We start from the raw sequence: 23,326 nt of genomic DNA, 5'->3' as shown, positions 1-23,326 counted from the left end.
CTCCACCATGTGTGTGTATGGGGAGGTTTGGCCTACGTGACTTTCTCCACATCTGCTGTATCTCATGAAAAAGTCCTCACATTGCCCAATCTATTTCTGCTGACCATAGTGGAAAGTCCCGTACTTCCCCTTTCTCCGTTGCTTCAGCCAAACTCAACACTCCAACCATCCTATGCGCTCTGACCATCTGTTCAGAACTGCTTGCGACATTTCCTGTTTCAGGACTGTGCTGTATTCCTCTCTTTTTCTATAACCCACTATTATGTATTATAGCTCATTAAACACATTAAATCTGTTGTTAAACCTGTTTGAATTAATTTCAAATGATTACAACTTCACATTATCACAAGTTTGATCCTTAGTTAACAATCAATCACATCTCTTACTTATTATAATTCATCAACCATAATCTTTCCACAGTTAATTCATTACAGAAATCATTACAGATCACATTTCAGATAATACATTTCAGAAGGTTATTATGTGATTACTTGTATTCATTTTACTATTCCTTCATATTCAATTTAATTAGCTTTTAATCAAACTACAAGATTACTTATTTTCTCTCAGGCCTCTATGCACCTTTTCTGCATGCACCCGGAAAGATCTCACACCCTATGCCAGTTTTCTTGACAGTCTTTACTTATCAGAGTGCTGCTGAGTGAAACGAGAATCAGAAAATAGGAAATTCAGATGCTTCACTGTATTGTCAGCATTCACTCTGCCTCTTGATACAAGATTTTTCAGATCTAATCATCATCTGCATATTTTACTATGCATGCTAAATTTTAGAGTTAGCAATGGAGATAAAAACACAGCAAGAAAACCTGTTAGAGGCTAAAAGAGACTTCAAACTGTAGCAGAGGTTAGCCATCCATCAAGACAATCATTTTAAAATATGAGTCCAGAGCCACATGGAGTGCTTTTAAATTGTATTTACATGTGTTAGACTATCTTAGTCACAGTCCAGCCTTAAATCCAATCTGAGCTGGAGCCATTTTGCAAAGAGGGAACAAAATTTTCTGTGCAAATCCAGTGGAGATATAACCATAAAGACTGGCAACAAATAGTAACTGAGTTGTTCTACTAAATATTAATAGAGCAGCGCTGAACATAAATACACACCAAATATGAGATTCTTTATAATTGATATACATTTCAATGTTTGCATTATCACATAAGCTCCAAAAAAGCACATCAAAGCTGGTTGCTGAAATGTGAGAAAATGCAGAAAATGTTCCGAGGATATGAATACTTTTGCAAAAGCACTTCTGTTTTTTATTAGACTTCTGTAATAAATAACTTTAGCTCTCTGTCCACTATAATACCTCCTTCACTGTATTACCATGCTAAGTTTAAACGATAACTGGACATTCAAGTTATACTTTAAGACAATTTCAAATACATTTTTTATTAAGACAGATACTTTTAATTTTTTTTAATTTCATAATTAATGCCAGTCTGTGTTGTGTGACTGTAAGCAGATTACAGTGCCTGAGCCTTGGAGGAATTTCTTACTGTATGATAAACAGTAACATCAGTTATAATGAACAGAAAATGGAAAGCAGTTGCGTTTGCTAATTAAATGTAGCCACAGGCTTTTATGATGTTTATCAAACCCCTTCTCTCTTGAACAATTTAATTCTTAAGCCCATCTGATGAATAGCCAGGCATTCCTAAATAAACCACCACTTAATGATACAGTCACATCACAGTGATTACTGTTTGTTAATGGGATGCGCTTAAAAGCCAAACTGACTTCAAAAAGTTTCATATGACATTATCCTCTAAGCATGTTGATTAAAGTTTGAAGTGTTATGCAACTTTATAATAGAAAACATATTAGGAGTATTTGGTAAAGTTATTGCACACGAATTATGAAAAACAATGAATGAAGTGAGTTTTAATTTAATTCATGTTCACAATCACACAAAATCAAAGAGAGTATAAGTGCAGATTTAACAGCTTTATCAGGATTTCACCTCTGGGACCTCCTCAGTTACTGGCTTCGTGAAGCTGTTCTCTAAATGGTCATGCTGAAAAGGAAGAAATCTATTTTTTTATTATCCATTTCCCTAATTTATCATATAATTACAAAATAATCCAATTCACGACTACAGGCAGGCCCCCAGAGTCATCCTTAACCTGTGCACACCTGATTGTCCAGTTAATTCTCTTTCATTTAATATCAGCTGATAACTCGGTTGACACTTTTCTAATCATCTAATTTCCAAATTATAAACAGGTTGTCATGAATAAGCTGCAGTGGCCTGGCTCACTGTCCTGCTGTCTTTGCCTTACTACACTGCTATCATCCTGCTTTCCTTCATTAGGTTTTCTAATTAGAAGGAAACAGACGACCAGAACAAAATAATTGTATTACAATCCATAGATGTTTCGGTTATTTTCCGACTTGATCATTCTTATATCTTGAAATTTTAGTTGGTTCAGTTGCTCTTATTACTTTTCTCAGTAGATTAGTATTTCTACTAGCTGTTTATTTTAGATTCAGGTTCTTTCCCCCTTCTCCTTCTCTTGGCTTTTATTTCTCCCCTCAGTCTCAGCCTACCTGTTCCCTTTCCCAGCTGTTAATCATTTCCTTATTTGCTCCTTCCTGCTGCTTTCCCCAGTTGCACCCACTCACCTGTATTTATCTCTTCTGGTTTCTTTGTCATTTTCACTCCCTCCACAGTAGATTTAACCTCTACAGTTGCATTGCTCTCCACAGGCTCATTCAGTCATTCCCATGGTTCCTTGTATTTTCCTTCCATATCCTCCAGAATCACTTTCTGTACGTTTCTCTTTTTTTTAAAAAAAGATCTTTTAGTCCACACTTTTCAGCACTTGGCTCTTCCATAAAGCGTTCAAACATAACAAGTTGAGTTTTTAACCATATGATTCATGACTGAGAACACAGCAGAGGCGTTTATCAATAAATATCATCCGGTTGATGGATTTTACTGGAGACAAACGAAAGGTTCTACCAAAATCATAAGGATCATGAAGAAGGTTTAGCATCCACCTTTGAATGTTTTAACATTTGCCTCCAAACAAACTTTGATGCAATGTCTTGGGATTTATGTGATAGAAGAACTATTTGTGATTTTGATCATTTTTTTAACAGATAAAAATTTAAAAGTGTAGTCACTCCTTTGTGGAAGCAGATTTTATTACTATTATAGCTGTAAGTCTTTGAGGCATTTCCAAAAGCTTTGCACATTTATAGACTAAAACCTCTGCTTCTCAACTCATGCTGAGTTTGATTGGATTGGGAATATCTCTGTACACGATGCTTTAAGTCTTGAGAAGATCATCCTCTACTTCTCCTATGCTGTTAGTGAATATACTTTGATCTAAACATTGTAGCTCTGGCTGTAAGTTCAAGGTTGCTGCTCTGCTGGAGGATGAACTTCTGCCCGAGTCTCAAGCCTATTTCAGCCTCTTCTTCTATTACTATGCTATATTCAGCTCTGTCTGTCTTCCCATCACCTCTGACCAGCTTCTCTGTCCCTGCTGAGAAAAGGCATCAACACAGCATGACGCACTCATCACCGTACTTCCCCATGGGGATTGTGTGTTCAGAGTGATGTGCAGTACTGGTTTTCCTTCACACATGGTGTTTTGCATGTAGGCCAAAAAGTTTAATTTTGGTCTCATCTGACCCAAACAGTTTCTGCCATATGTTTGCTGCGTCCTGTGGCTTGTGGTGCACAGCAAATAGGGCATTTTGGGGCGTGCTGTGGTGGCGCAGGGGGTTAGCACGCCCCACATTTGGAGGCCTTAGACCCGTGGACGTCACGGGTTCGACTCCTGGTCCCGACGACCTTTGCCGCATGTCCTCCTTCAAAAAAATGGCGCTGGCTGCCTGCAGACGCAGCTCCTGTCGTATGCTGTAACTGCGAAATAATTTCCCTGCTGGGATGAATAAAGTAAAAATCATTATTTTGTGGTTTTCTTTCTCCAAAGTCTAAAGTATGAATGAGATTGAAAATGTGATATCTTCACGACCAGGAAGTAGAGTCACTCTTAGCAGTTGTCTTTAACTTGTTTATTCCGTCTTGAACACAACTTAAGACACTACAGGCACTCACGTCTTCTACCTTAGTCTTGCTTGCTGAAACTCTCCTTCAGGCTTTCCACTACTCCCTCTAGTGGTCTGGGGTAATCCAACTAAACATAAATGAGGAACTAACTCAGTATACTACAGAAAATTAGTTTTCAAAAACTGAAGTAGTTGAACAGACGTTTTGCTGAAAGAGTTTTTATAATTAATGATTAACAGTTGGACTTTTGCTTCCTGTGATGGCCAAATCCATGGCCACACTCTGTCGGTAACTCTTTTTATGCACAGTTTATTTTTTCATACAAACACAACACTTTAGTTTCAATAAAAACATTTATTAGTTGATTTGAATGCATTTGTTCTATTTGTTATCGCGCACATTTAGTTAACATATGTATTTATATCAACTTAAAATTAATTTGTTTGCTTAAGATTAATTCTGTTTGTTTTCCCACCGGTTCTTACCTGCCTTGGAGTTACCAGACAGAGGATGGGGGCCAGGGCTCAGCAGGCTTACATGCTGATTGGACTGAACCACTAGTTCCTGCTGGCAGGGGGAATTTGTAGTTTCTTTCTTTAGATAAGTTTTGTATTTAAGTAAATATTAGTATTTAAAGTTTGATATTTTTGATTTTCAGTTTTGGGTCTTTAGTTTAGCCAAACTTAGCTGTACTGTTATTTGTTTTGTGTTATTTGTAATGGTATTCTGTTTAGTTACCCCTATTGTGTCTTAATTGGTCTGATCAGCCAGTATATAAACCCCTGTGTGTCATTTCTTTGTTAGGTCAGTTATGTTTGTTTGTGTAGCCAGTTTGTTTACATTTTTTGCCTGAGTTCAGTTTTGTTTCTTTGACCTCTTTTATGAGCTCAGTTTATCTTTTGTTATTTATAATCTTTGGGTTAAAATAAAAACCCTATTTTTCTAATATGTCCTGTGACTCCTCCTGTTTTTAACTCGGTCCATCACACTTCCCTTTAGACCTCATAGCAGGCCATAAGAGTGGACACCCGGTTTTGAGGGAGTTATGGATTCGAGCAAATAGCTAAACTCTGCAAGTACTTGAGACCCCCTTTAAAAATGCTTATTTTATTAAGTTCAAATACCAATATTGACTTAAAGTTTTACCACAATATTTTGTGTTGCCATTGTGATAATGATAACTATTTATTACCCTTTTTTGCATGGCTGTGACTGCCTGGCACAACAATCATAGCCCCACATTCACAAATAATGCTCTTGACAAACACACCCATTTGTTATGCGCTTTTTTAGAACACCAGTCATTTAAAAAAGTGTTATTTGTATCACTAAAGTGGACACACTATCTGTGTTTAATCACATTTTCAAATATATTGATATTTATTGACACACCTTTACTGAAGAATAGATAACAATCTCGACAGTACTGTCAGTTTTAAGGGTTTTTAAACATCATTAATTGAATTTTATCATGGCATAGATAAATCATAATCTTATAATCATTAGAAAGCTATCTTGATAAATAATAAACAATACAATAAATGCCCACCAATACACCAAATATATTTTAAAATGCATTAATGCGTAGAGTGAAAATTGTTTTAACATGACCGCCAAAGCTAACATCCACAGTCTTATTTCCACTCTTTGAGGGACAGCCAATCAGCAACAAGAAAAATAAATGGTCCTCCTGGATCACCTGCATTGCAAATGTATTGTGTCAATGTATTTCAGCTTCCAAAGCTGCCTTTTCTTCAAGTACTTTAAATATGATATATGTTTTTCTGAGTCATATTACTCAGAAAAACTCACTAGTAATGAACCGTGAAGAGGTGGTGGTCCACTGTACATTATATCAGTGTTCCTATGTGAGTAAATGCAAACAGACAAAGGATCATCAAAGGAATTGGATTTTTTGAGGAACTAACTCCACTGATTTGAAGTGAACACCAAAAATGTCTAGGCCAGATAAATGAAAAACCCCTCAGATTATCATAGCAATGCCAGGGGAGGAACATAAAATACCAAATCCTCTGATAGCTACAAGAATGTTTTCAAAGAATCATTGACTAAATAAATGAAACAACAACCTTTATAAAACAGAACAAGCAACACAAGTTTAATTTGGCTGACTTGAGGACTCAGATTGTGATCAGGTCTGAAAAATGTGACAAATCCCCTCCTGTGTGACAAAAAATCTAACTCCCATTAGCCGGAACTCAGAGGATGCACTTCAGGTTATTTACGACCGGCACAGGTGACTGAGGTAAAACACGGTAATGATCTCTGTGTCACTTTTACTAGTTTATATCAAACAGCTCATATTTCATCACTGCTGGCCACTGATGGCTCAATTCCAGCAGCAAAAAATACAATCAGAGCCAACATTGACCAGCTGTCTGAGTGAAAAATATGGTGTTTATGAGACAGAGGCCAGGAGGTTCTAGGGTGATGCTGAGGAGTAACTCAGTCAAAGAATTTACAGAATTTCCATCAAGAGCAGAAAGTCGTTAAAGAGAAAAAGATAAACGCATAATGTTGCAGCTTGTGAACATCCCCCCATCCCCGGAATGCAAACATGCCTGGGGTTGGTGTGACACCGCAACACGCCTTTTTCTGCTGAGCAGGATCTGCATGGCACAGTTGCCCGCCCGTCAACCCCAATCAGAGTGACTGTTCAGTCAGAACTGAGTTTTCAGGCTTACTGGTGTATAAAATTCATTTACTTCACACCTCTTTCCAGACTTCATCTTAAATCAGCGGCCATTCAGCACTGATCAGAGGACTCCTGACATGCAGTCGCCTGCAGCACATTCGACAGAGAACTCGGCGCTCAAGAGAAAAATATTGGCAGAATTAGATGTAGGTTTAGTAGAACGAGATGTACCTCGACTGTTATCTTTGGAGGAGATCTGCACAATGGCACAAGTGTTTGTGTCTGTGCTGCAGCAGGGAGCTGTGAATGAAAACAGTCTGATTTTAGCTTGTGCACATAAAACCATACAATGATCTACTTATTCATTTCTGTTTTAGGTTTACTTATTTGCATTTGGGCTGAACAGTGGCTGAATCTGTAATGATCTGTGCAAGCTATTTGGAGCTTTTTCTTGAAAATGTATTTTACGGTTCCCTCTTAGGTAAGCAATGCATGACAACTAGGCAGCATTAGTGAATCTGATAATCTTTTCAAAACTTGACAACGCTTGTGCTTCATACATAAAGATTTTTCAGAGTGACAAGTCAGAGAAACAAGCTTCTTCCACAAACAAATTGCCATCATTTTGTCCAGGCAGGATTTTAAAAAGATCCTCCCTGCCTTTCTTACATCGCGCTCTAATTATTGTAATTCATTGTATTTCAGGGAGAGACAGGCTGCCCTCTTTCGCCTTCAGTTTGGCCAAAATGCAGCTGCTCATCTTCAAATTCACTCAGACAAGAAAATATCACATCTTATCAGACTGCTTTTCACCTGATCCCTGTGTGCTACAGAATTGATTTTAAAATTATTTTATTTGTTTTTAACGTCCCTGTTTCACCCTCTCCAGTGAAGTTGATTTGCCCGGACTCTCCTTCATGGTCTCTACGATCAGCTTCTTCTCTGTCTTCTATTAAATCCTTTTATAAAACATATTTTTTTCCTCTGAATTTCAAAGAACATGATTTTTTTTGGTTCATTTAAATGAGGTGTTGTGTTGCCTAGTATTGTTTTATCTATTTCAGCTACTATTTTTGCTTCTTTGCTTTCTTGATGTGCTTAACTTTGATCAACCATTTGTTGTTTTTAAACACTGAAAATTGTGGTATGATAACTTAAAGATATTTGTGATGGGTCTCAGCAAGTTATAAAAACAAAGAAAAAGACATTTAAAAATCTACAAGGAAAGCAAAATAATTGTGAATGTGTTTCCTGTCATTTCATACTTTAGTAATAAATATGCGTTATAGGGGGCTTGCTATGAGTTATTGTCTGATCTGTGTAAGTTTATACTGCCGAATTTGGAAGATCTGGTGAACTCTGTCAGAAAACTGAAAACAGGTAATTAATGGGTTTTTCAACAGAAAGCCTATTCCATTCAGCTTAGTCTATTTGTATAAAATTCACAGCATGTCATAGCAAGGTACTTTACAAAAAAATCAATCCAGTTATACATCAATTCTACTGATTGTAGAAATCACACAATGTAGTCAAAATAGTTAACGAGACATAAAATCAGCCTGATCAATGGCGATATTAGTCCACAGACCTAAATCTTATAGAAAACCTGTGTAGTAAGCTAAAGAGAAGTGAGTATTAGAGGCGATATAGAACCTTTTTCAATCTAGAGAGATTTTGTGAAGAGGAATAATCAAATATTAGTCTTTTTTTATTGCTTAACCTTGTGAAATGTTACAGAACAAGAATCAGTGATGTCCAATTAGCAAAAGAGAAGTTATACAAAGTATTGACAACAGTGTCAAGATCAGTGGGGCTTTGAGTTTAGTTTGGCTGTGAGTTATTCCTTCCTTTTGTTATTTAGCTCTCTGGGTTTCTTTGATTGACAAAGAAACAAGAATACATTGAAGAATAGTTATTTTCCCTTTGTGGTGTTTTCCTGGTTTTTTTGTTTATCTCAGTCAGCCGTACTCAGTTGCTCCAGTTCAGGCTCTCCCTCAGCTGCAGCACATTCAGTTAATTAGACTCAGTTTCTTGTTCCACTAATTACTCCTCCCAGTATATACACTCTCTCTATCACTCTTCTTGGCTTTTTCCTTGTTTCATCATGGATTTTGTTGTCTGTCTCGCTCTAGATTTTTCTGTGAGTTGCCCCATTACCATTAGTTTGTTTTCCTGAGGTTCTTCCTCCTGGATTCTTCTGTTATTCACACCAACGTCCTTTTGTCTCCTCGTTATTCCTGCTTTCAATCAGTTTATCTCTTTAACAGCCATCTCATTATGATCATGCCTGCAACTGGGACCAATCCAACAACAAACCGTGGGGATCGGGGGTACCAGTTATTGTGCCACCAGTTATTAGATTAGATTGTTTATCTCCCACTGAATAAATGTTCATAAATTAAAGTTTGTTCAAGCTGTTCTAATGTGAGATCATACAACTGTTATAAAAGACAATTTCTCGACTTTCGAGACTTTGTAGAGATCCTTAATGACAGTTGCCATTGAATTTTGATCACATATAGTCTTGTTAAAGCCTGTTGCAGTGACAAAATTGATCAGATACAAATTGAGTAGATGAGATAGAGGAAAGTAAGTTTACCAATATGCAAAAGCAGCGTTCTGCAGTCGATCTTAGCATACAGAGCTTGGATTTTGATGGTATCCCAGCGTACCAGTCTTCCCCTCCCCTCTTCTCTCTTTTTAATACTCTACCTCTTACAAAGAGTCAGAAGTACACTTTTTTGTGTCAAGTAGCTCAGCTTTGTTGATCATGATTCTATTTTTGTAAAAGCAAAGTGTAAAACATCCAAAGAGCTGAACACTTTTTATGGGTACTGTATTCTTGCAAAGTTTATTTATTTAATTGGGGGTATGAAGTCATATTCCACTTATCCGCTCTTCAAAACTATTTGTTAGACCATAATAAAATCACAGCTGTGTCTGGGCATAAAACTTTATTGTCCTCTTTTACAACACAATTAGACACCCACACATGTTCTAACAGACATGAATAATTCTCCGACCACTTTTGTTTTAAAAAATGTTTCAAACAAAAGGCCAAAATGCCTTCATCAGTGTGTAGTTGTTTTTTTTTCATTTCAATACTAATCTCACTGTTTCATCAAGGACTCGCTGATTTAGCTTGTTAAGTTGCAATATGCAGCCTTCCAGTAACAGCTAATATAAATGTTAGCCTTACAACATTATACAACATACTGTATAAGGCTAGTCTTGCCAATTTGCCAGATGCAGGCTTTTGTAAAAAAAATTCCCTGTCATTCTATCGTCAAAAGGACAAAAAGCATTAAAACATTATCTGTACAGTTGAACCCAAATTCAACGGGAAAATACTGTTAAATATGCTGACACGGGAAACAGTGTGAAAAATTACAGAACCACAGCTTTGGTAAAACAGACTAATAGGGTTTTTAGTTTAGTTATAATTGTCTGTAAACACAACCACTCCTTAGCATCTTCAGAGTTATAGTCCAAGCCATAAAGTACAGCCTCCATCTTCTATGAACATTTCTAATTAAAACACTATCAGAGGAGCTCTTTCCTCCATCTAACTGTGGGGTTATTTACTAGATTTGTTGCAGGTGAGATTGTCTCACTGGCTTTTGTAATGTGATTTGCTATCTTTTAGTTTCAGAATTGATGATATCTATTAATGGTCTTAATACTTTACTGCAGATAATGTAATTCTTTATGAAGCAGCTTAATTGTTTTTCTTGAGCAGGGTTGTTTTGTGCAGCTGCAACGTCTGTTGAAGCACTGACCAAGAATTTACAACCAGGAAGGTTTTCAAGTAATAACCAAAACCTAGTGTTTAAGTTCCTTTCCTCTGGTCATCTTCCATGTTTATTTACTATTAGATCAAGGTTAAAACAATATTTTTCTTGTTTGTTTTTTGTTTAAATAGATGTGAATTTATGTTTCCTTGCTTGCTGAACAAAGTTTTTAAAAAATCAACAATATCCCACAGAGATTGAAGAATTCTGTCCTTATATTGTCTTACATGTTTTGTACTGGAGATTAACTCTGCTGCTAAAAAAAAGTACATTTACTTATAATGAGCTAATAACAGGAATAGCAAGGGAGATTTTCAAATTCTTTCACTATAATTACTGTAGATAAATGATTAAATAATAGGTCAAAACACATATTTTATTGGTCAACACAAATTTTGCAAGATGGTACCGGATTATTTTTGTCTTATTTTTAATTGGAAATTTTGTTTGTTTTGTTTTTCAGATCAGAGATATATTTTTGCAATAAAAAACACCTGTCTTACTTTTAACTTGTATATTTTTATAATGTTCTGAAAGATTTGCCCCCTTTTTAAGACAACAGCAGAAGGGGCTGATTGAGTTGGTCAGTGGAAAGTTGACTGACACACGACTCTCCTACAAGTGCAGCTTGTGCACACTCATGCCTGCAAGGAGTAGTTGCAATGCACTATGGGATTTGCAGTGTGATTGACTGAGAGCATTTCAACCAGCTGGTGGGGCATTTATAGCAGATACTCATTCACCACACTTTTTCCTTCCACAAAACCTTCCAATAATTTGTTTGGATAAACATCTTTGTATAGAATGTCAGTGAATGGCTGTTGGCTGAGCATTTGTAAAACGATTTCCCTTTATTGTGTAGGTCAAAGCATAATATTTCTGGGCTGAGAATTATTTCTTGCGTTGATATTATGAAATACTTGTACTTTTTGAGAAAATAAGCTTCTGATTTCAATAGATCCAAGCTATAAACATCAAAATGATCATAAAAAATTTTTATATATCACTGTATGTGTCTGTGTGGAATTTTGACTCTTTGTAACAACCTATAAAGGTTTGATTTTCATTTCTTCCAAAAAATATTTGCTTACAAATCTTAATATGTACACACTTGGGTCTCTTGCTTTGCTCAAACGGCTCAGAGCACTGACTCCCTGACAATTAGTCTGGCAACACTCCATAATCCAATCAAAAGGCATCTGTAATAACCTGTGGGATACTAATTACGGTGACGCATATCACCAACACCAAAGTTTCCCTCCTGTGTACTCAGGTTCATTAATGGAGCTCAGTGGTTGCCACAGACAAATATACTTCAAACTGAAATGGGACACTGTTAAAAATGATCAAACAACTCCTTCAGGGACTGAAATGAAAACTCATGTTATGAACAGAAACAGAAACAAATTCCTGAGCTCTGATCCACATATAACACTCCATGATTCAGCCGCTGGTGTTGTGCAGAGGGTAAGGCCGCTTCTGTTGTTCCTCTGACAGAGACGTACGGTCTATAAAAAGCATATTGATTGAACAGAATAAAACCTCCTTACATCTGTATCACTCCTCATCATGCCACTGCCCTTGAGAGTCAACACAGTGTCTTTGGTAATTGAAGGTACCTACCAAACACTTACTGTGAAGGACAAAACCCATTTGGCCAAGATGGCTGATAAATGCACCTAATGTCTTTGCTATTCAGATGCTGTCTGCAGGACTGAGGTTTGTGTATAAAGCCTAAGGCAGCAGAAATGTTGGTCTTCTCAGGTCAGCTCTGACAAATCTCTGAACCCAGGCGGGTTTAAACTTAGAGGAAAAATGAAACAGCGAGCAGCAAATGTGGAGAAAGCCACAATGAAAATAACCCATATCAATAACATTGACTGAGATGATGCCTCATGAAAAACAGGGCTTCAGAAATAACAAAAAGAACCATTTGACAAAGGTTTTTTTTTAACTCCTGAAGCGTGGCCAGATACCTAAATAGCTGCAGTAACACTTGATGTTCTCTTTTTTTTAAAACTTATTTTTATTTTAGATGGAGTAATAAATATAAAAAGTGAAAAAAGCTTCTGGTGTACCTATCTACTATGTGGTCTCTTGTGAATATTTGAGTTATTATAGCTGTTTAAAAAGTCCAAAGGTACATCTGAAAGTAATGAAAACTTTGCCTCATTAGTGGTACAATGCAAAATTACAGGGCCTTTCTTAAATATTAATACCCCTTTAGCCTTTTCTTCATATTTTGTCATACGACAACCACAAACTTTAATGTTTTACTTTGGGATTTTGGTCAGCAAATACAAAGTAAATCATAGAACCACCCTTTACCACAATAGGAGTTACAGGCATTTTGTGGTATGTTTCAAAACTGAAAGTTTTCTCCAAATGTTCTTGGTAAACTAGGGCAACCTCAGTCAGATTGGACTGGAAACATCTACCACCCAAAAAATCTTCAAGCCTTCTTTAAACTCTGTTAGGTTTTAGAGTTAGGCCACTGTATCACCTGAATATGGTTTGACCTAAACTCTCTGAGGTACAAGAGCTCTATGTTTGTGTTTGCTAAAGGAGGTTGCATGTGTGGAAAACAGAAGTGCAGTACTAGCAGATGGTATCGCATAACTTTTTTTTTTTTTTTTGTTACTGAAAACGTCTTATTTACCCCTGTGGTCATTCTCTCTAATATCACTATTTTGCTACTTTGTGTTATCTATCACAGAAAGTCACATTAACTAACTTAAAGTTTTTGGTTATGTGACAGAATGTGAAAAATCTCAATACTTTAGGAAAGCAGTGCACATTTATTTTATACAAACAAAAAGTTCAAAAAGTGCCTAACTGTGTCACATTCTTATCATTGTTCTGCACTTCAATATCTTAATGAAACCTGCTTGGCTGGACCTTCCAAATAAAGTTATCGTGTTGAATAATCAGTTCACTTGTTCCCCCATTTTTATCCGTATGTAGTATTACTCCAAGATCACAAGGCTTAATAAATGAGAGAGGGTTTTATCTGTAATCCAGAGGCAGTGATTGTAAGATTAGATTGTTTATGCAGTTTCACAGTGTAGGCTTAGAGCTGGTCTAGCAGGGGAAACAATCTTTGTAAAAGCTCTGTAAGTAATCTGAAATGAAAAGAGTTTTCAGCTTTGAATAAAAATTTTCATCAATGCAAATGAAATAGGCCAAGCAACGGCAGGTTATTTCTGCCACTGAGGCCTGCTATCAATATTTAATAAGCTGTTGAGTGAAGACATAAAAGAAAAAGACATAATCAGATAATGATGGACTTGTAAAGCTGAGAAATAATTTATTCATTTCCAACAATTTTAGAATTCACACAGGAAAATATTACAAATGTGTTATGAAAATTAGTTATTAACATACTTTTTAGGTAATTGAAATTGTCAAAGGACTCAGGGACTGAAATGTTTGCTGAATGTTAGTGAAAAGGGGGGATGAGGTGATGATATGACTGACTTACATGCAGTGTGGAGTGAGGTTCTAGAGCAAGCAGGATCAGTCAAGCAGTTTAATGATATGCAGAGATGCTGACATGACATAAGTAGAAGTCCTGTGGCACAGCTGGCAGTAACCTACCCAATCTAAATTATTTAATGTATGAATTTGTGCATTTTCAGAATCTCTAAAACTTGAAAACATCTCTGACTTTGCCAGGTTTGTTCACATTTACGGTTGGAATAACAAAAGCAAACTTTTGCTGCATCATTTATGACCACTGGGTTCAAATTGAAACGTTAATACACCTTAGTGCTTTTTTGGCACAGCATGGATAATGGAGAAAGTACATTTCAGTTCATGTTTGAGATCCTTGTAACCTTAGATGTTCAAGAAGTCCATGCTGAGCTTACAATGGATCCAAAAAATATTTACAGTGCTTCTCTTGTCCCACATTTTGCTATGTTACAGCCTATTTCCAAATTGTTTTAAATTAATATACTTCCTGAAAATTCTGCACAAAAGTGCCTCACTATGACAATGTGGAAGAAAGTTTTTGAGAGTTTTGCAAATTTATTAAAAACAGAAAACCAAGAAATTGCATTTAAGTAAGTATTCTTTGGTTAATATCCACCTTTGGCAGCCATTACAGCCCCAAGTATTTTTAATATAATGCCACAAGCTTAGTACACCTCTCTTTGGGTAGTTTCTCTCATTCTTCTTTGTAGTATTTCTGAGGCTCTCAGATTGTATGAGAGATGTCTGAGCAGATATTTTCAAATCTAAAACTCTAAAATCAGACGAGGTGATTACAGATAAGTAAGCAGTTTGCAGCAGGTTAGCCATGCCTTCCAGCAGAGATCCTCTATTCACGGAAAGATGTTTCACATACAAACTTTCCTTGTGTGGGTGTTAGTTTGTTTCACATACAAACAAACACCCACAGTACAGATTGGAACAGGGACAAATCTAAAACATGATAGATAGTTCTGGAAGAATAGAGTTGGACGCTATCTCTGTAAACTTTTCAGGAGGGGATTGGAAGAAGTGTAAAACTTCACTAAATATTCTCTTTTACATTAATAAAGTAGATTTATTTTATATAAATTAATTTCTGTAAAATGCTAGTGAACTTATGTGAACTGCCAAATTAGCTTTTTATTTAAATATTTTCTAACAATATGCAGATATATTCAATTGGAATCTTTTGAGGCTGTGCAGACAAGTAAATTTCTTCCTTTTTTAAAAACTTAAATCAGTTTATCGCATTTTTTCCTTGAAAATGGGAGTGTTTTTATTTTAATTTACAAAGTAATATGAAAGACTGAAATGCTTTTGCATTGAGAGATGCCTCAGTGAAGACCAAGAAAACCAGAAAACAAGTTTACCAATATCTTTTGTTCTACAGTGATATCTAATACCGGGTGTGAACAGGAAACTATAATCAGATTTCCTCTGTCTGTCAGGAATGAACATATTTCTCAAAGTGATTTGTGAGAGACACTTTTCAATTTCATTGCATTCTGTGCAGCAGCATCTCCCAGAGGCGGATTTTCCAGAGACAATTATTTGCTGCTATAGTGCCGTTTGCGCGCTTGCAAACGTGATGTGACCCAGTGGCAACGATTCTGCTCTACAGGAAAGCATTAAGTGTGAAATGTGATGTGTGGTAATATGGATTCACTGTCTTACTGCAAAATCTAATACCCTTAGATAAACTGCAGTTGTTTGCTTTCATCAAGTTTCAACATGTTGCTACAAGGATAAATATACATAAGAGAAGACCCTGCAAAGATTAATATTATGTAATTATTATGGTAGTAAGACTCTATGTATTTTGGATGTCCACTTCCACCAAAGCTAATTATCAACAATGTGGTGAAAAGAGAAAGTATCTGATAGATTATAGGGACACCTTAGTCCTCAGTATAGGATAATCCATGTTCCTTAGAGTCGAATTATGACATCTGACCTAAATGTTCCTTCCCTATAGATGTTTGGAGTGTTTTTGTTATGTTGTTGAACTGAGTCAGACCTGAGAACCAAAGCAAAGCCAGGAAGCATTTATATCCCATGGTGGGTACTTACACTAATAAATTAATAACGAAGTTATTTTTTCATTTAGCGTTTTAACTAACTTTGAAAGCAATTTGCACACTCCAAAAAATACATTTTTCCAGGTACATTCTGAAGTGCTAATTTACTTGGCTGTTTTGTAAACTTTTATTTGAATAATGTTCGACTTTTTTGTTGAAGTTTTGATTGTCGACACTTGTTAAGAATTCAGTTTAGATGTTTATATTTGTGCTCTAATTTTGATAAGTGAGTGAAGTTTATGCTGTAGTTCTGTTTCTTCTCCTCACATTCTTTCTCTCTCTTTTTGCCAAATATATTGGAACAAAATAAAACATGAACAGTAGAGAACAAGATATAAACATAAATATTTACAGGGTAACAGAACAATTAACTGATTATATTAAAATTAAATTAAATTAAGGGCAAATATAATTTGAATAGAAGTTAGCGGTTTAGCATTAGCAGAACTGATGTTTATGATTAAAGCTTTAGGGTTAACGCAACTAAGTGTTTAGTTGGCAGTCCCCACCGTATCAGCTTACAACTCACTGTGGTAAGCTGATACGGTTGGTCAGTGTACATGTGCTTTGTGACTGTGGAGGACGTTTCTCTGTTTATTTTTTCTTTTTCTTGTATGGCAAAATCAAAGGCTGTAGCCACAGCAAGTCATGTTGTTGTCTTTGCTCTAATCTGTCAAACCTAAGATTAAAAGCAAAACTCTCAATTTCCTGATCTGTGTCCTCACCTGTGGTCATGAGATATGAATCGTGACTGAACGATCGATTTCCTGCAAACAACCAAAATGAGCTTCCTCCATAGGGTTGCTGAACCCTGCCTTGGAGAAACATGGAGGAGTGAAACCGCTGCTCTGCTGCATTGCAAGGAGCGAAATGTGGTGTGAGTTTCTGATCCAAGGTGCCTTCTGGATGCCTTCTTTTGGAGCTTTTCTGGGCCCTTTCCAAAACTTGCAGGGACTAGGTACTTTCTCAACTGGAAATGTTTTAAAGCAGGAAGAGGGAAGCCTATAGGCTTTCCTTTTACAACTGATATTACAATGACCTAGTCTCAAATAAATGAAAGATAATTGATGGGCAATTATGATATGCGACAGTGAAGTTATGTGGTGATAACTATGAGCTACTGAAATAATAAAACAATTCATTTTATCATTATTATACAGGAAGAAGTAACCTGTCAGACAGATATAGTAAATTCAGGGAGAATAATGTAAATTCAGAGGTATTTAGCTAATACAGGTGAAAAGAAATCTGTATTTTATTTCAAAAAGTGAAGTTGTAATAAACCATCTGTATGTCAGATCTCATTTCTTCTGCTCTGGGGATGTGTCCTCACCTTGAATTTAATATAAAACTGTGATTTGTCATGTCTCCTGGCTTTGGTGTCCTTATCAAAGGCTTATCTTTCAGGCATTTTAGGACTTCCATTATAAGAGCTTCTCTCTCCTCTAAGTCTCATGAAAACATGTGAATCATGAAGCAGAAATCTGTGCATCTTCAGACCAACTGACCTTAAATTTGTTATGCTCAATGTTTAAACTTATTTCTTTTAGCTGCATGTTTTGTTCATTTTTTCATTTCACCAAGATGTTCTGTGTCAGCAATCCTAACGGGAGAGTTGATGCAGTCATTTAAGTGCATGTTCTAAGAGTGGCTATGTTTTAATTATCTTAGGCAATTGCTAGTGGTGTGCCAGCTGAATTGGGACATTCAGTGTTAAATGTTTCATTTCTAGATTCACCTTGCTTGGTTTCAAGTCAGAATCCATGGCCTCTCTGCTGAAACTTTTCATTTTTAGCACATCTAGGTGATTATAGATAGGACTATTGTGAAACAATACTTTTAAAATATATAATAGATATTTTTTAACTTACCTTTGGCTGTCTTCTGAGGAAGACCTTAATTGCTGTGCAGTATTGCCTTTATTAGCACTTATTTTTGTACAATAATGAAAATAAAGATAAAAACTATTGTCTTTTTTACTGTTTTGAAATTCCTCGCAACCTCTAAATACAGAATAAATCCTTGTGGATTAATTGTGAATATTTAAAGAATGTTGTGACAGCACCATATTTTTGATGAACATATAACAATACACTTGTCTGCAGACTCAAACTTTTGGTTGGTTTTCAGTTTTCTTTTGACAGCCAATGTTATTTTTTCCCCTCTTTCTTTTCTTATCAACAGTATGTTTACAATTGACTATATAGCTTGTGGACCCAGATGGATTCAGAAATCTTCTGAGATTTCAGTGGAACATTCTTTGATACTATGAAACATGTTATATTGGTGGAAGTCGTTCTTTCTGGAAAAAATAAATAAATGTTTAAGTGTTTTGGCAGCACTGCTTTTTCAGTGTGCTGAGGATTTGTATGACATAATATCATAAATTGTGGGCAAACACAATTTCTCTCCAGAAATTAAGTAAGTTTTCCCCTGAGGGCATTTTCAAATAGTAATGTTTGAAAATGCATTCAGGCATTTAATACCATGTCAGTATTGAATTTATTTCTAAGTGAGAAAAGAAACTTTTTTAGTGTATATAAATATATTATTTCAGCTGTGAGTGGGTTACAGAATAAATGTTATTATAATTCGCAAAATCATAATTTGCAGGTTTTTCTATATTCAATATATAGAAAACTGCAACACTACAAGGACAGACGGAGGGATTGATCGGTGGATGGGTGGTTGTACCTTTTAGGTCCAACCTTTCTATAATAAGGTTATTTTCTCCTACGATTGTTTCCTGGTGCATCTTTCAAATAGATTCTTGTCTTATTGAGGTTTGTGTTCAGTATCAATTCAGGATTGTTAGTTGAGCCTTACTGATACTTGATTCAAATTGAAAACACTTGGAATGAGCTTTCTGTCTCACATTTTAATTTACTAACATAATTTGTAGACTGATAGATCATTAAAACCATCTGTGAAGCAGTGATAGAAACACAAATTTGGTTAAGTACTTGATTGCTCTTTCTTGTTTTTTCTTTAGTCTTCCTTAACTAATTATTCCTTAACCTCATATTGTTTTCACACAAGGTTGTGGAAAAGTACCATAGAAACAGGATGTTATATTGTGTTATATTTGTATCTACTCATATCATATATTATTTTAGCACTATTAATATACATTGACATACACACTTAAACAGGTGTTTAACACTTAAAGTGTTCCCTTTATTTTTTTGAGCAGTATATTTTAATATGATAAACCAACGGGTAAAATTGCAGCTCTTTAAGTTTAATGTTTTGAAATTTTGTTTCACAATGAATCTGTGGCAATGTATTTTTACAGAAAATATCACAGGAGCAAAGGGTACATGTTAATTACTAAGTCAAACCTTCTTGTAGTTACACTGTTGTTGCTTTGTAGAAATAACGTTAGATTCCTTTTCTTTTTTTTTGTCTATTTCACTCTTCAGAAATTAAACAATGAAAGTGGGGACTTTCATCTAGGCATCAAAAAAAATTCTTAGTTTTAATGCTTTGTTTTAATGCTTAGTAAAAGTGAACAGCTTTTTCTTTCAGCAGAAGAAAAACATCAAATATAGCTTCATTGAAGAAAGCAGAAGAGAACAAACGTGGAATGACTGAATAGCAAATTCAAAACCACTTAAACTTTAGCTGTTGTTGCTGACACATGCCTATTTGGAGCTTTTTCCATAAATGTAATTCTATAATCAAATAAGTAGCATTTATATAATGACAGAGGAACAACATAAGCTCAATTTCAGACTGCCTGTGGCTTGGAGGGTGCACACAGACCAGGACTGAGGATATTTCTAAATGGTGGAAATAACACTTTAAGGATCTTCTCATTGTTCATCCTCCATGGATGTTTGGAGAGTTTGGGGGAAGTTCAGGGAAAACAGTCGGAACTCCATTAGACAGAGTTCAAGTATCTTATTTATGACAGATGGAGCAGGGAAATGGAGAGACAGATTGGAGCTTCATCTGCACTAATATGGATGGTGCTCCAGTCTGTAATGGTGAAGAAAATGCAAGCCACTAACAGTTTACCATTATGTCTGGGCAGAGGGACACAAGCTGAGATGTACTTTACTTATAGGGTGGTATAGGTCACCTGTAGATGTAGGAAGAGTAGTTCAATCAATTAAAGGGAACTCAGAGTTAAAGTAGTTAAAACATCTGAAATGGATGGCTCATTGGCCCCTCCCTTTGGTCATTTTTCATTAACGCACCAATGGTAGGGCCTACAACTTGCTGGATTTTCTATAAATCCCCTCCTGTGCCAAGAATGCCTTGGAATATAAAGTTTGTTATAGCTTCAGTAAACATGGCATCAGCTTCCTCTGCATTTTCTTGTCTGAATGAGGTGCACGTCTCCACCAGAAAGCTTGGAGAGTGATAAATTCAGAGGGCTCCCAAATGCCATGAAATCATTCTTCCTCCTCACACTGGTAATCAAGGCACAATCAGCTGCAGAGACACATGATGAAATCTATCCATGACTGTGACCCCTCAGTGTGAAAGACAGGCAGATGGCTTAATTTAGCAATCACCACACAGCTCAGATATATGATTGGGTCCATTTTGTCCATGTTCGTGTACAAATGATCAGTCTGTAAGAGTGGGGCTACATGCACTTCAGCTTTCAATCAGGAGAAGAAAACCCGTTATTACTCTGGTTTATGATGAAGTGCTGTGGCAGGGTACAACAAGTCTCTGATTTCTTGTAAACACATACCAATTTGTTTATAAGAAGGCATGCCCAGGGGCTGTAAAGCACACTAGTGATGGCTCTTGCCAATGCCCAATCAAAGGCAGCTTTTACTGGATGTTGCTAGGATACAAAACTTTTTCTACGTGAATCACCTGAAACATGTTGAGAATTGTACAGGCACGAAACTTGAATAGGTTGCATTATTCAAGGTATTATGTACTTCAAAAACTAATTGGAATGCATAGAAGTGGGAAACCTAATGAGAAAAGCCTAGGAGAGATGTGAAGGGACTGCAGCCCAAAAGGAGATTGGGCAGCATGCGCAGGAGGTACTGATTACTGAATTCAGTTCAGACTGTGGAAGTGATGTGACATGTTGTCTCTCCTCAAAAGCAAAAGATGCTGCGATGATAATCCTTTTTTTCATGTCCCTGCTGGGATGTTTTGGATAAGCTGAGAAGAATGGCAGGAAAATCTTCTTGAATCAAGATCTGACAACTGGCTGTCCATTTTCAACCATATATCCATCACAGAAATACTCAGTCTAAATAAACAAGGAAATCTTCATGAAGTAATCTTAATTTCCTCAGTACTGAGAACATAATTCCCTTGTAATCTTGCTGTAAAACCCTTTTGAATGAACATTTCCTATGTGTTTTAGAAAGTATTCCATTTAGACAGAATGAAAGACTGAGGTATGTTTGCATTTCTTTGTCTCTTTAATTTCTTCACTGATCAAACAAGCGTATGCTTCTCAACATTCCCAAAAATATAAAAAGCTCTCAGAAATATTGACCATGCACTCACAAAGCACCTGATAGTATTACAAATTAACAAAAGAAATTGCTTTAACTGAAGAAAAAGATCTGCAACAGTTCTATACATAAGTAAATGCTCTGGTCAGAAGTTTACATACATTGTCATTGGTCTCACTGTCATTTTAAGTTGGGGCTTTTATTAATTTTTTTTTTTTTTTTTAGCTTTTCCATTATTATGTGAATTGATCACAAAACTCACAACTGCAACAATTTTTAAAGGCCAGAATTTGTGCCTAGTTTGAATTTATTGTGGATTTTATGTCATCTTAAAATTTTTGAATTTTGGAATACAGGGTCAGGTACATTCAAACATCTTAACTAGTATCTCTTAACAAGTTGCAGAGAACCCACTTTTCATCTTTTTGCCAATGAGGTTTTGGTAAATTACCAGTCTAAATTAGGACAGAGGTTTGGTAGTGTCTACAAAAAGCATTTGACCAATGGTGCAATCTGCATTTAAGAAAATATATGTTTGAGTTTGTATAAAGTGACCGTAACTGTTTCTGCTTAACTTTTAAAGAGAGTTTCAACTGCATATTTAAAAAAAAGAAGGAAAAGAAGAAGACAAAATAAAACAGCTTTGTGCATGGAAGCTGAGAAGTCTGCATTTATTAAAGCAACATGCTGGGAACCAGCACATTTCTCCAGCTGAGAGTGACATGCTTACTGGGACTGCTACTCACTTGGCACTATTATTGGATCAGCAAACATTAATAGGAATCTCAGATAAGGATTTGCGCTTCACCAGATTCTCCCTTTCAACTCGACCACATGACACAGAGAGATGTAGTTTGCATTTATGTCTAGTCACACTGCAGAAACAGAGCTGAGCTACAGAGCAAACAGTGATTACCTGGCAGAGCACTCAAATGCAAATAAATCTAGCAAGATAAATGTGTATAAGCTGACAGAACATGTTAAACATAATTTTGAATGTGGAGAGAAGACAAGTGGCAAAACCAGAAATTACCACAGTTACCACAGTAATAAAAAAATCTTAGAGGTCTGTTCATTTATATTAACAACAATTACTGGGACCGGAAATATGACAAATACATAAAAACATCAAAATCCCAACATCCACAATCATAGCAAAAGTAGAAACATGAAGATGAATAGCAATATCCTGAAATCACATTTGATGCTAAACGTTCAGTTAATGATGTAGCTGTGTGATACATATGATAATACTCACATTTCATTGACCTTTCACATGTTACTGCATTTATAAAACATTTACCAGCCTGTCCCCCCTCATGCCCCATCAACAATAACAATAAGAAAAGAAGCGTGAGTCATGCAAACTAAAGCACAACAAATAATTACAACACTTCCTTAAAATTAGAATTTGTCGCATTAGATGGGGCTGAAATGAAATGGAAACCATGTTTTCAGTGTAATGATGATTCAAATGTGACATTTATGGGTTAACACTTCACTTCTGCTTGAAAGAGCACTTTAAGTGGTGTGGAAGTATGACAAATCATCCTAATGAATTGTCAGTCTTGGTTGTTAAGCATTAGGAAAAAGTCAAAGTACAACTCAGACCAATGCACAACAAAGACAATATGAAGTGCATAATTTGTATGACAAAGGAAAGTGAAAAACTTTTTTTTGTAGTAAACATCACAGTTACCACAGTAATAAAAAAAATCTTAGAGGTCTGTTCATTTATATTAACAACAATTACTGGGACCGGAAATATGAAAAATACATAAAAACATAAAAATCCCAACATCCACAATCATAGCAAAAGTAGAAACATGAAGATGAATAGCAATAT

This window comes from Xiphophorus maculatus, chromosome 23 (genome assembly GCF_002775205.1).
Source record: "Xiphophorus maculatus strain JP 163 A chromosome 23, X_maculatus-5.0-male, whole genome shotgun sequence".
Classification (NCBI taxonomy): Eukaryota; Metazoa; Chordata; class Actinopteri; order Cyprinodontiformes; family Poeciliidae; genus Xiphophorus; species Xiphophorus maculatus.
The sequence above is the reverse complement of the archived record's forward strand: the minus strand, read 5'-3'. Positions refer to the sequence as shown.